At 47.9% G+C, this 13,261-nt stretch overlaps 1 protein-coding gene across 1 annotated transcript in view; it reads left to right on the forward strand.

The window, feature by feature from the left end:
- The first annotated feature begins 10,498 nt into the window (after nucleotides 1-10,498).
- The window catches only part of MARCH10 (membrane associated ring-CH-type finger 10), a 110,257-nt gene continuing 107,494 nt past the window's right edge, over nucleotides 10,499-13,261 (forward strand). The window contains exon 1 of the mRNA XM_019548484.1: nucleotides 10,499-11,205. The gene's annotated coding sequence lies outside the window, so the exon portion shown is untranslated. The remainder of the gene's footprint in view (nucleotides 11,206-13,261) is intronic.

Here is a 13,261-nt window from a genome sequence, read left to right on the forward strand (position 1 = left end):
TAAAAAAAAAAAAAGAAAGAGGCTTATAAATAATGGAAGCTTGGGGCAGGCCCCAAGGAGGACTACTCCACAATGGGCCACATTTGCAGGGAACAGATAAGACAGGCTAAAGCAGCGACCAAACTTAGATTAGCAACAGGAATCAAGGACAACAAGAAGTCATTCTTTAGGTACACAGGGAACAGGAGGAAAACAAATGGGAGCATGGGGCCATTGCTCAACAACTCAGGAGAGCTAGTTACCAGTACCCAGGAGAAAGCTGAACTCCTGAATGATTACTTTGCCTCAGTCTTTCACTGAGGGGACCAAGGGGAAAATCATGCCAGATAGGGTACAAAATGAGGAGACTAGATGTACACCTTGCTGGGGTCATTTGACCCCAGTACTCTTTCCTGCCATGGCAGAGGGTCAGACTCGATGATCTGCTCAGGTCCCTTCCAACCCTAGAAACTATGAAACTATGAAAATCATGCCAGGTAGAGTTGAGGATGAGCATAGTAGGAATAATCGCCTAGGAGTCTTATCTGTGATAAGCTTGCAGAAAATAAGATTCTGAACGACAGCCACCATGGCTTCATTGGGGGCAGGTCTTGCCTTACCTGGTCATAAGAGATGAGGTTGGTAACTTGTTACCTGGACATAAGATACCAGGTTGACATTGTATACCTTGACTTCCAAAAGGCCTTTGATCTAGTATCCCACAATGTCCTTGCAAGAAAATTGGAGGATTGTGGGCTTAACTCCGAGACAGTCAGGTGGGTGAGAAACTGGCTGCAGGATAGAACCCAGGGAGTCATAGTGAACGGATCTGTCATTCAGGTGAGAAGTGGGCAGCAGTGTCCTGCAGGAGTCGGTGCTTGGTCCAGTACTTTTCAACATCTTTATCAATGATTTGGATGTGGGGGTGAAGAGATCATTGGGCAAGTTTGCAGATGACACTAAGTTATGGGGGAGTGTGGTAACACTTGAAGATAGCCTACAGATACAGGTGGACCTAGACAGGCTAGCAAGTTGGATGGATCAGAACCTGAAGAAGTTCAATGTTGAGAAATGTAAAGTGCTCCATCTTGGGATGAGCAACTCCCAGCACATCTACAGGCTTGGTGGAACCAAACTGACTAGCACCATAAATGAAAGGGAGCTTTAATGGGGGTAATAATAGACCACAGTATGACTATGAAGTGGCAGTGCGATACCATAGTCAGTAGGGCAAATAATACTCTGACATGCATCAATCTATGCATCTCCACCAAAACCAAGAAGGTTATTCTTCTGCTCTACTCAGCACTGGTGTGACTGCAGCTGGAGTACTGCATCCAGTTCTGGGCACCACAGTTCAACAAGGACGTGGACAAACTTGAGACAGTCCAAAGAAGAGCCACCTGTATGATCAGAGTCTTAAAAGACAAGCCATACAAGGAAAGGCTGAGGGATCTGGGACTCTTCAGGCTGAGGAAAAGAAGGCTGAGAGGGGACCTGGTAGCAGCTTACTGCTACACTAGGGGAGTATATCAAAGGCTCGGTGAGCAACTGTTTACCAGGGCACCCAAGGGGAAAACCAGAGGTAATGGCCACAAACTCCAGGAAGATCGATTCAGGCTCAACATTAGGAAAAACTTCATAGTCAAGGTGCCCAGACTGTGGAATAAACTCCCTCCAGAGGTGGTGCAATCACCTACCCTGGAAGTCTTCAAGAGAAGACTAGACAGTCACCTTGCTGGGGTCACCTGACCTTGAGTTATCTTTTCTGCTTAGTGCAGGGGGCTGGACCCAATGATTTTCCAAGGTCCCTTCTGGCCTTGCAATCTATGAATTTATGAATCTATGAATTAATGATGGATGTGAATCAGTTTAATGAGGTGGAAGATATCATTGACTATGAAGTGTATAAATGGTTAGCACAATAAAAGAGAACAAGGCAACCCTTTAGGCATGAATGGAAAAGGCCATCCAACAAATGCAGAAGGAAAAGATTGGTAACCCAGCTTTATGGGAAACTGGCAATCAGGTCATGTATTTGCAATTAGGATAAAAACTGTGTTTGTGTAATTGGACTTGAAGAAATTATCCAACAAGGAAGAAATGTCTCAAAACCTCCTGTACATCATGCATGTGTAACATAACCATGATCCAAACCCCAACCTTAACATATTACTTTGCAATTCAAGAGGAAAGGGAGTTATTCCTATAAGATGCAAGTAATGCCTTAGATTTTAGTTTTTCTTTAGGAGTTGATTGGGCAACCTTGTACAACCTACTGCAAGAGAATAAACAGATTAGTCACCTGAATGCCGTTACACAAAAACAGGTATAAATGCATAGTGTGGCTATTTTACATCAAGTGCCAGAAATTTTAAAGGTATCAGAACAAGCAAATCAAATAGTAATTCATTATTGGTATGATATTTTTACACGATGTGCCCCTTCGTGGACAGCGGTTTTAAACATTATGTTACATCCTAAAATTATTCTCTTTGTTTTAACTGGAACAATGTTTATTGCAATGTGTTGTATGTGCTGTTGAATTAAAAAAGTACCTTAAACTAAAACCACATGCTCAGATTGCTTCTCAATATATTATGTTAAGGAAATTCTAAATGTGACTTATTCAGCACCATAGGTTAGAAGGGTCAAAAAGGGACAATGTTAGATGTGGACTGATTTTCTTTTAAACTAACTTAAAGCCATTTTTAAAGCACAGCGAGAGAGACCCAACTGTAGGTCGAAATTGTGTGAATGTTTGTAATAGAAGTAGAGCCTAAGGAACTTTATGAGTGAGCGGTTTTAGAAAGATTAAGGTGTTTGTGCAACGAAGTGTGTAAGCAGTGTTGTGTGTTTGCTCTGGAAATTGTAAATTGGAAGTTACAGATACAAGATATGGCAAGCCAAAATGTTATACAGGCAACACAGCTTCAGGGAGTTCAGACAGTTAAAGGAAAAAGCAGAAAGTGTTCAGCTCTGCTCCGAGGTCAGGGACATTGCATATGAAAAGTATCTTGTGATCCTATGGCCTGATAACCTAGCAGTTAGGGTACTCAGTATTGCTAACTCTCATGATTTTTGGCATTGTTCTTAAAGTGTACACTTCATAGATTTCATAGACATTAGGGCTGGAAGGGTCCTTGGAAGATCATCATGTCCAGCCCCCTGGCCCAAGGGCAGGAAGTCAGCTGGGGTCATAGGATCCCAGGAAGATAAACATCCAAATTCCTCTTGAAGGCATTTGTAGGTGCTTGAACCACCTCTGATGGCAGGCTATTCCAGACCTTCGGGGCTCGAACAGTAAAGAAATTCTTCCTTATGTCCAGCCTGAAATGGTCTTGCAGGAGTTTATAACCGTTTGACCTTGTTGTCCCTTGGGGTGCTGTGGTGAACAAACATTCCTCCAGATCCTGGTGGACATCCCTTATATACTTATAGGCAGACATCAGATCACCCCTGAGCCTGCGCTTTTCCAGGCTGAAGAGTCCCATAGCTCTCAGCCTCTCGTTGTAAGATCTGTTTTCCTGAACTCTGATCATGCGTGTGGCTCTTCTCCGGATTCTCTCAAGCTTCTCCACATCCTTTTTGAATTGTGGAGCACAAAACTGGATGCAAAAACTGGATGCAGTACTCACCAAGGCCGAGTACAACGGGAGAATGATGTCCTGGGATTTGCTTGAGAAGCATCTATGGATGCAAGCCAGCATTTTGCTCGCTTTACTAGCCGCAGCATCACATTGAATGCTCATGTCCATCTTGTGGTTAATCATGACCCCAAAGTCCCTTTCATCCGTAGGGAAAGCGTAGCACTGCCGAGCCTATAAGGATGCTGCAAGTTTTTCCTCCCAAGGTGGAGAACCTTGCATTTTTTGGTGTTAAACACTATCAGGTTCTCATCCACCCATTTCCTGAGCCCACTGAGGTCAGCCTGGATTGCCCTCCTGTCTTCATGTGTGGATGCTTTACCCATATCATCGGTGAACTTGGCCAGTCCACTTCTGACTCCAGTGTCCACATCATTAATGAAGATGTGGAACAATACAGGTCTGAGGACAGAACCTTGAGGGACCCCACTGGTCACAGGGCACCATGACGATTGACTTCTGTCAACCATCACCCTCTGGGTCCGACCACGGAGCCAATTCCTCAGCTAGCAGATTGTGGTGGACCCGAGGCCGCAGTTGGCCAGTTTTGCCAAGAGGTGATCATGGAATACCAGATCAAAGGCTTTTTTAAAGTCAAGATATACGACATCAATCTCCTCTCCCTTGTCCAGGTGATAGGTCATCTGGTCATAAAAGGAAATAAGATTGATCAAGCAAGACCTACCTGCAACAAACCTATGCTGGCTATCCCTCAGGATGTTGCCGTGGGCCAGTCTGTTAAGAATGGCCTCTTAGATAATCTTTTCCAAGACCTTCCCCAGGACAGAGGTTAGGTTGATGGGCCTATAGTTTGCCAGATCCACTCTCCTCCCTTTCTTGAAGACAGGCACCATATTGGCCTTCTTCCAGTCTTTGGGCACTTCACCAGAGTGCCAGGAGTCCTCAAAGATCTGTGCCAGGGGCTGAGCTATGATGCTTGCCAGCTCCTTGAGTACCCTGGGGTGCAGATTGTCAGGGACATGTAGCTCTCCTTAACATACAGAGCTACACCCCCGCCCCTTTTGTCTCCTCGATCTCTCCTCTACAGGGTAGAGCCATCTATATCCATGGTCCAGTCATGGGTGGAGTTCCACCAGGTCTTTTTTATCCCTATGACATCGTAATTATTTGTGTTAAGCAGAAGGACAAGCTCCTCTGGTTTGTTCCCCAAGCTCCTGGCATTTGTGTACAGGCAGGCAAGGGTCCCCTTGGGGGCCCTTGCCTTGCCTACAGATTGTTCCAGAGCTGGGGCAGGGATGGACTCCCTTAAGTGCCTTGGCCTGTTGGCATTGGAGGGGTTGCTCAGCTGGTCAGCAGTGGCAGTAGTCCCCCCCTCCCCTGGTGGGCTTAGTTTAAAGCCCAGTGAAGCAGGTCAGCCAGTCTGGCTGAGAAGAGCCTCCTCCCCAGCAGAGAGTGGTGGAGGCTGTCCCTTCCCAGCAGCTCACTGCCTTTCTCACCAAAGAGCAGACTGTGGTCATGGAAGCCAAAGCCTTCCTGATGACACCAGCGCCACAGTCTTTAGTTCACTACCTAGATCCTCTTCTCCCTCCTCAGCCCGTAACCCAAGACTGGGAGGATCAAAGAAAACACCACCTACGCCCCCAGACCCTTAAGCCCCACTCCCAAATCCCTGTAGCACTTCATGCCCCAGCTGGGAGCGCTCCGAGCCATGTCATTGGTGCCCACGTGGATAAGGAATTTCACTTCAGGAATGTGAAACATGTAGCTCTTTCTTTTATATATATTTATGTATTCTAATATAATAAAGGGCTTAGTCTGTCTGTCTGTAACGTTTTTGTTCAAGTGCACATGTGCTGCCAAGACAGGGTTACCATATGTCTGGGTTTCCCTGGACGTGTCTTTTTTTTTTAGCCCTTTGTTCGTCATCTGAGCAGGTTTTTTTAAGCCTGCCCAAATGTCCGGGATTTTCCCATGCTCCATTAGTGGACCTGCCTGCAGCTGTGGAGATGCAAGCAGACTCATGTGGTGCTTCCTGCTGCTCACTAGTGCCCGTATTGCTGGCTCAGCCACAGAGTTCCCCACTGCCCTCCCCCACCCCTTTCCCCCACTGGAGGGGCAGGCAACCCTCCCCTGCCCCCTGCCCTGTTGCAGCTGAAGCCCCCACTCCTCCTGCCCTGCCCAAATGTCCAGGATTTCCCTTTGCTCCAGGGGTGGGAGCAGCGGGAGGGTGATAGGAGGCAACAGGGAGCACACACGGACCTGCCTGCAGCTACAGTGGTGCAGACCCATGCAGTGCTCCCTGGTGGCTCTAATCACCTCCACCTTCTCCCACCCCAGAGCACAGCAAAATCCCAGACATTTGTGCAGGGCAGGGGGACCAGGAGCTGCAGCTATGACTAGGCAGAGGGGAGGGGAGGGTTGCCTGTTCTCCAGCAGGGAAAGGGGTGGAGGGGCTTTGAGGGCAGCGGGGAACTCTATGGCCAGGCCAGCAGCACAGGAGCTGGTGCCTGTGCTTGGAGGGGCTGAGCGACCAGGACCTGCTGCTCGGGGAAGGGAGGGAAGGACAGAGAGGGGGACTCTTGCCAGGATGCCCGAAGGGCACTGCAACCTTATCCCAGGGCAAGAGAGCCACAAGTCTTCTCTCCTCTTCCCTCCAGACTGCACTGGGGCAAGACATTATCTGACCCCGCCTGCATGAATTAGGGGCACCATGCTCTGGCCCAGGCAGGATGGGAACAGCTGGGGCCCTCTGGTAGGGCTTGCAGGGGTGGGGGAAGGGAGGCAAGGGGCTGCAGTTTGACAGGTTAGAGCACCGGAGTGGGGGTGGGGGACTGTGCGGTCGGAGTGCAGGGCGCTATCAGGGCCCAGGGGGGCAGGGTACTGCAGTTAGAAAACTGAGGGACACTGGCAGGACTAGGGTCAATTGGTTGGGAGTGAGGGGCAGCAGCAGGGCTGGGGGGGCTGTGGCTTGGGAGTGTGAGGCAACAGAATGGGCAGAAGAAAGGCCACCTTCAGGGCTGACAATGTAAACACTCCTTCGAAATCCGTCGTTCATGACAGGGAATTGGCTAGTATATATATAAAAGAAAGAGCTATGTTTGTCATATTCCTGAAGTGGAGACTTTAATAACAATGGCAAAAATCATGAGAATTGGCAATACTGGGCACTCAGCAACTTCCCTTCCAGGACAGGGTCCTGTCCGCTGAGCCACAGAGAAAGCCTCTCTCTGGCTTGCTCTTCTGACCCTGCCCCTATCTTCCCTTTTTGGCTGCCCAGGGGGTAGCTTCAACACGGGGCATGAAAAGTGTTTTTTTTCAACCTATATAGCCAATAACCTGGTGGTTAGAGCATTTGATGAAAGCTTGGATATATACAGGTTCAAAGTCCTTCTGTTTAAAAGAGGCCTAGAACACCGGTTCTGTTCTCCAGGCAGATGCAAGAATCATTAGACCATTAGCCTAAAAGATAACGGCACCCTCCTTCCTTCACTAATCATGTTTTTTTCTCCAGCTGACACCTTGAGGACCTACACAAAGTAGACAGAACAGGATTGAAGCAGAGAATAAGTAGGTGGAGAAGATTCCTTCTAAGCAAGTTGACCGTATGTCCTGGTTTGCCCACAACAGTCCTGGATTTCAAAGGCCAGTCCCAGATGGTTGGTAAAAATTAAAACAGGAGTCCTGAACTCACAGAGGACAGGGTGCAGTCCAGCATGGTGTGCCAAACTGTAGCTGCACCCCTCCCCACCAACCTGTGCCACTACCCACAGCAGTGCCACTGACTTGTGGGGGGGAGAGGGAAGTGTTCCAGATGTCCCAAATTTTCTTAAGTTCACCTTAGTTCTAAGTGTGCTCAAAAAGGCAAGTTGAGCTGAGTTAGAGAGGGTTGAGATCTGAAACCTGCTTAAGTAGCCCAAAATGCCATTCATGTGTGAGTGCTATAGATGAATGAGTGCTATTTACCTGCCTACAAGTGAGTTGGTTTGGGGTCCTCAAGTCTAGCTAAGTCACTAATTGAGTAGACAGCTGCAGAGCATACCTAATGCGTGACTGATAGTGATAACATTGAGTCTAGTAACAAGCACAAACTCCAGTTACAGTCACTTGGAAGCACCAGTGGTGTTGATGAACTGACTACCTCTTGTTTGGAAGCTACTGGTTTTAGCACTTGCCCAAGACATAGGAGATTAGAGTTCCAGGCCCTCTTCCCCGAGAGTTCTCAAAAATCACACTGCCCACTTCCCATTAAGCTGTCCGAACTACCAGCCTATTAAATGTTGGGTTCTGGTTCCTGCTTTCTACCACCTCTAAGGAAGAAATAAGAATGGGGGCGCCAAGGTGAGCTTTTCTGATACTCAATGTTTGTCTGCCAGCACTGTGGCATTCTGCCAATTAACATTTTTCATCATTTTTAACTCTTTTTCCTGTTTTCAGTAAAAGGAGATTGGATGAACAATAACATGTATTCAAATAAGACCTATGGACTGACTTCAACAAACAAGGAAATTCCAAATTAGAGAGACCACTGAGTTCCGGAAAACTTGCAATTCTAAAACACAGTAGGGGCAAGTTAATGGCAGAATGGGAAACTTAACTCTGAATTTCTTTTGCTTCTGTCAGTCTTACTCTTTCACTCCTTCTGTTTACTAAAATATCCTAACTAGGATTTTAGTATATTTCCCATATTTTAGCATATTTCCCATATGTTCAGTTGCAGTGTAGAATGATGTTTCACACACATACCCTAGTGGACTACTACAGCAATGGTTAGATTTTAAAGGTCTTCTTGTTACTAACAAGGTATGGACACATGTAATATTCTATTAAGTAAACTTCTCAAAGTGTTTTATTTAATTAAGCAAAACACTAACCAAAACAATTAAACATGCTTTAACTTTAGGAGTAGCCCCATACCTGCTTGTAACATACGTGTGAGAAGCAGCAGGGAGAAGATTTGAATTTGTTGGAATTTATTTAACACCGAAGTTCAGGGTTTGGAATGCAATGCCTTGAGGACATGACTATGTACCATGCTTTCTGAAGAGATCTGAAAGAACAGAACGTTGGTTTACTAGATCAACCCCTAAGTTTTATATCATTGTTTTCAGATAGTGAAGGGACATGGGGAACCTCAGACAGGAATGTAAAATGATTTGACCAAAGTCCCACAACAAACTGATAACAGAACTGGAAACAGAAACCAACAGATCTATGGCTTGTATTCTAATTACTCATTACCATTATGAGATCTAATAGCCTGAAGGGGCCACTAAGCTCAGCATTAAGGGCTGCAAAGACATTGTTTTGGCCTGTGTAAAACACATGGCATTTTGAATGACCTCCACTTACTCGTTTGCTGCATATCAGTGACTTGCCCTCGCTGATACTTGCCACCCAGTCAATCCTTGGGGCAGATCCAGAGTGCACTGGTACACTTGCATCTAGCTTTGATTCCTGCTCTACCCAAAGTTTAAAATCAACTGCCTGGCAGTGGCAGCAACATTTCTAGTCAGGCAGTGCTGAGGGAGTCAATGGACTTTATGGCTCATTATAATCTACCTGATCCCTTCCGAACTCATCTCACAGGTATTCGTGACCCTCTCTCCATTTTAACAGTCTTGATGTTCCCCTAACTGCAGCTCTGCTGTCCTGTTAGCTGCTCCTGGTAACGAAGCTCCGACCTCATAGCCCTGCAGATTGTTTTCAACTCATTCCAATGAAGTTATATTTGCTTTTCATTCAATCTTAAACTGAATAATCCCACCCTAGGCCCCCACCATATTAGTAAACCCTCCTAGTTTCTTTTTAAGGGGAGAAAAAATGTGTCTGTTGTAAGTGATGATGCACTTTGCCACCCTCACCCCTCTTTTCAAAATCCTAGATCCGCCCGTGTCTGCAACCATACGTAACCTGGTGTCTCAACAGGGTAATGTTGTGCCTGACAACGAAACAGGTGGCTCTCGGCATGCCCTGCTTCTCGACATCTTCCATTCGAGCTTCCTCCTCTTGCAACTGGACGGGGTTGCTCTGACCCCAGGCAGGGCGAGGTGCGGGCCTGGTGCTGGGTGCATGGGACCGGCTTGGGGCTGGGCCGGGCAGGCCCTCACGCGGCCACAAGCTGCCGGCCCGTGGGTGCGCGTGTGGGAGGGGCGAGGCAGCAGGAGTCAGGCCGGGCTGCTCGGGACGCACCGCGGTCCCTGTCCCCCCCGCCCCGACTGGGGAGGAGCCTGACCCTGCACCTCCGGTCGCTTCCCCGCGGCGGGGACCGGGCCGAGGCCTAGTGGCGGGCGGCGGCGCGGCGCGGGGAGAGCGGCGCTGGCCCCGCCCCGCCCTGGCGGCTGCGCTGATTGGTGCGCGCTGGCTCCCGGTTGCCCAGGCAACAGGCGGACGCCTGGCGGGCCGGCTGAGGTGAGTGGCGCTGGCGGAGGAGCCGCCCTGCTGCCTCCGGGCCCAGCGCGCAGGTGCTGCCGGGGGAGCGGACGCCCCGGGGCTGCCGCAGGCTCCCCCAGGCCCAAAACCCGCCGCAGGGGAGCAAGACGCTCGGGGGCCCCAGGGGCGGCTGCCAACGGGCTTCATCGCGCCACGGGGCCGGAGCCGCTGCTTTTCCCGTGCCTGCCCGGCTCTTAGCGGCCCCACACGGGAAGGGGCCGGGGGCTAGACTTGACAGACTAGCCAGGATCTTGCCTGGCAGGGGAAACATCGTGTATCTGGCAGTTTCTCCTTAAGCATTCCCGGGGATAGCTGATCTCCTGGCGTGGGTCAGTACCCGCCGAGGGGTTGGGGCTTAATGCTCATTTTATGGAAATAGGAGGCTCCTCCCTAGCTTGCTCCTCCAGCCATATATATGGCTGAGGGCAGGCGAAACTTGGGGGCATCCGAACCCCAAGCTTGCACGTAGGATGCCGGCCAAAAGACTTTGGAAATATCTGAAGCCCCTGGTGGGGCTGTAGGACGTTTGCTGATTGTAGGGCCATGTATGGTTCTGGGCTGACTCTCAGATTTGGACTTGATTTGGCTCGGAACAGGAAAAATGTCTTTAAAAAAGAAAAGAAAAGAAGAGTAGCCATGATCTTTCCTGCTCGTGTGTGTAACCTTTACTGGCTGCAGGGGTATGTCCTGTCCCCCTCCCCCATCCCACAGTTCCCCCGCCCTGGCCACGGTTGCGCGCCCAGCGTAGCACCCATGGCCTTCTCATGAGCCCTGCCATCTCATCGGTGTCACAGTGAAACCTGTTTCTGCTCTTCCCAAGGGACTGCCATCTTTCTGGCTATCTTGTGGGGGCTGGATAACACAGTGCTGTTAATACTGAGGGCCTTCTGCAAGGGGTTTGGCCTTGGAACAGGTCTATGATTCGCATAGCTTTCATTGTGTTTCATTTTCAAGGAGTTTAACAGTCGAAGAACCATAAGTTCCTCTAGTCTGGTCTTCCTGTGCATTGTGGGGCAAGGCAATTGTGTCAGGTTTTAAGGCTGACTTTGTCTAACATCAAATTGCAGAGACTGCTTTGCTGTACTTTTGTCAACAGTGATGAATGCCCTCCCTTGCCAGGTATGATTTCCAAGTGAAAGTACCTGGAAGTGATCAAGTATCCTCTCAGACCCTCTCTTCAAAAAACTGGGTAAGCTAAGCTTCCTAAGCATCATATCATAAAGCTTGTTTTCCAGTGCTTGGATCACTTTTCTGGCCTTCCTTTGAACTCTCTCTAGTATTTCCACATCCTTGGAAGTGTGGACATCAGAACTGGGTATCGTATTATAGTATCTGTTTTACCAATGCTGTGCACAGATACAAGATAATTTCCTTACTTTTGCTTAACAGTCCCCTTGTCAGACATCTCTGGATTAGCCCTTTTTGCTCCAGTGTTGCATTCCAGGGGTGATTTTAATTTATTTCAGTAGAGCATTCCAGATGTGAAAAGAGGCGTGAGATTGGCACAACAGAAACCCTTATTATGGTAATTCTAGTAGTCCATACTTGTAAGTGTTTTTTCATTGACTTCAAAGTCTGTATTAGGAATATTCAGGCTTGGAACATGCAGGGAGTATTATGAATAAATGGACAAATATAATGTGACTGTAGCTATTTATGTCCCCAGGCAGCTGCAAGCCTTCTATATCATTTCCCTCCCATGAATAGAAATATGTTCATACCCAGTATTGCCAACCCCAGGCATTCAAAAATCATTAGTTAGGACCTAAATATCCTGATACTGGCTTAAAAAATAATGAGATTTAAAATATAATAATCAACTGGAGGGTTTTTACATTTAACTTTTGGTTTCTGAGCCTTTAGGATGCCCTTGGGTCACATAGTCAATATTTTGTGAAGGCTAGAAATATACTGTTTTTTTTAAAAAGGAAAGCTGCAGGCGCTAGTGTTTTAGGTTGAATGCCAAATCCCAGAAAACTCATGGTAAAACTGTAAGAGTGTGCAACACTTGTGACAACACTTTTGTTTTGAATAATTTATCATGCAAATCTTAATCCAGCAAAGCACCTAACCTACTAGTATTACATACTACTCTTACATTAAACATATACTTATGTGCTTTGTAGCATGTGGCTGAAAAGCAGAAAAATTCTGAGTTCCCTATGTACACCAAGGTTCCAGTGTTGTCGGGATAAGAGCCAAAAATGCAGGGAACTGAAAAATATTTCATAACAAAAGCTTTAGCACTGGTATAAATTCATAGCAACTTCGGCAGAGTTATTTTAGATTTACACTGGTACAAAAAAAATTAATTGGTCCCCCTGGAGAATAAATTTAGTAGAATGACTTGTATCCAAAGGGAAAATACTCTTACTCTGTGGGTATCATAATTCTTAGAATATTGAGTCATTGAAAATGCCTAGGTAAACACAGTGTTTCAAGGAGAGAGCTGTAGCTTCTGATTCCCTTTTCCATTTCTCTTTCTTCTTTAATTTTTCACCCTCCCATGTGCCTCTCCTTCCCCTCTTCTTCCCTTCCATTTTTGCCTTTTCCCTTCCCCTCCCTTCTATTCCTTGGGAGTAAGGCTTACAAAGAACAAGTTGAACACAGGATAGAGCCATCAGGGACAGACAGCTTCAGTACTTAAAAACTGCCATTTACTGGGTCAAACCATAGATCCCTTTTGCCCAGCTTTCTATGGCCACATGGGGGTGCCAGCACTTCCTTTGGACACTTCTGGTGGGCAGGAGCTGCACTGATCCTCTCTCCCCTGTGGAGTCTGCTGCCCTGCCTTGCTCCCCCGGAGAGGGCTCCTGTAGTGTCTGCCTATGGGGTCAGCCCCCTGCCTGCTCCACCTGGACTGGCCCCTGGACTGCTGCCACTGCTGCCGTTCCCCCCACCCCTGCTTGGGGAGGGGGCTACATGTCTGCACACCTGTTCCTGATTCCAGCACCCATCTCAACTCCTGGTTCCTGCTCTTGTGCTGAGCTGCCTGGCTGCTGTGCAGACTGTGGGGAACTCACACTACCAGTGGGACCCAAATGCTACCCATGCCAGCTAGCCGAGGAGACCGCACAGCGCTAGCACCAGAGCCTGCCCTTCCAATGCTCCAGCTGCTTCGGCAGCACCCCCTGTCTTTATCACTTATCATAGAATCATAGAAAATTAGGGTTAGAAAGGACCTCAGGAGGTCATTAGTCCAAAAACCTGCTCAAAACAGGACCATCCCCAACTAGACCATCCCT

The sequence above is a fragment of the Crocodylus porosus genome, unplaced genomic scaffold, assembly GCF_001723895.1.
Source record: "Crocodylus porosus isolate Cpor-Errol unplaced genomic scaffold, CroPor_comp1, whole genome shotgun sequence".
Taxonomy (NCBI): domain Eukaryota; kingdom Metazoa; phylum Chordata; order Crocodylia; family Crocodylidae; genus Crocodylus; species Crocodylus porosus.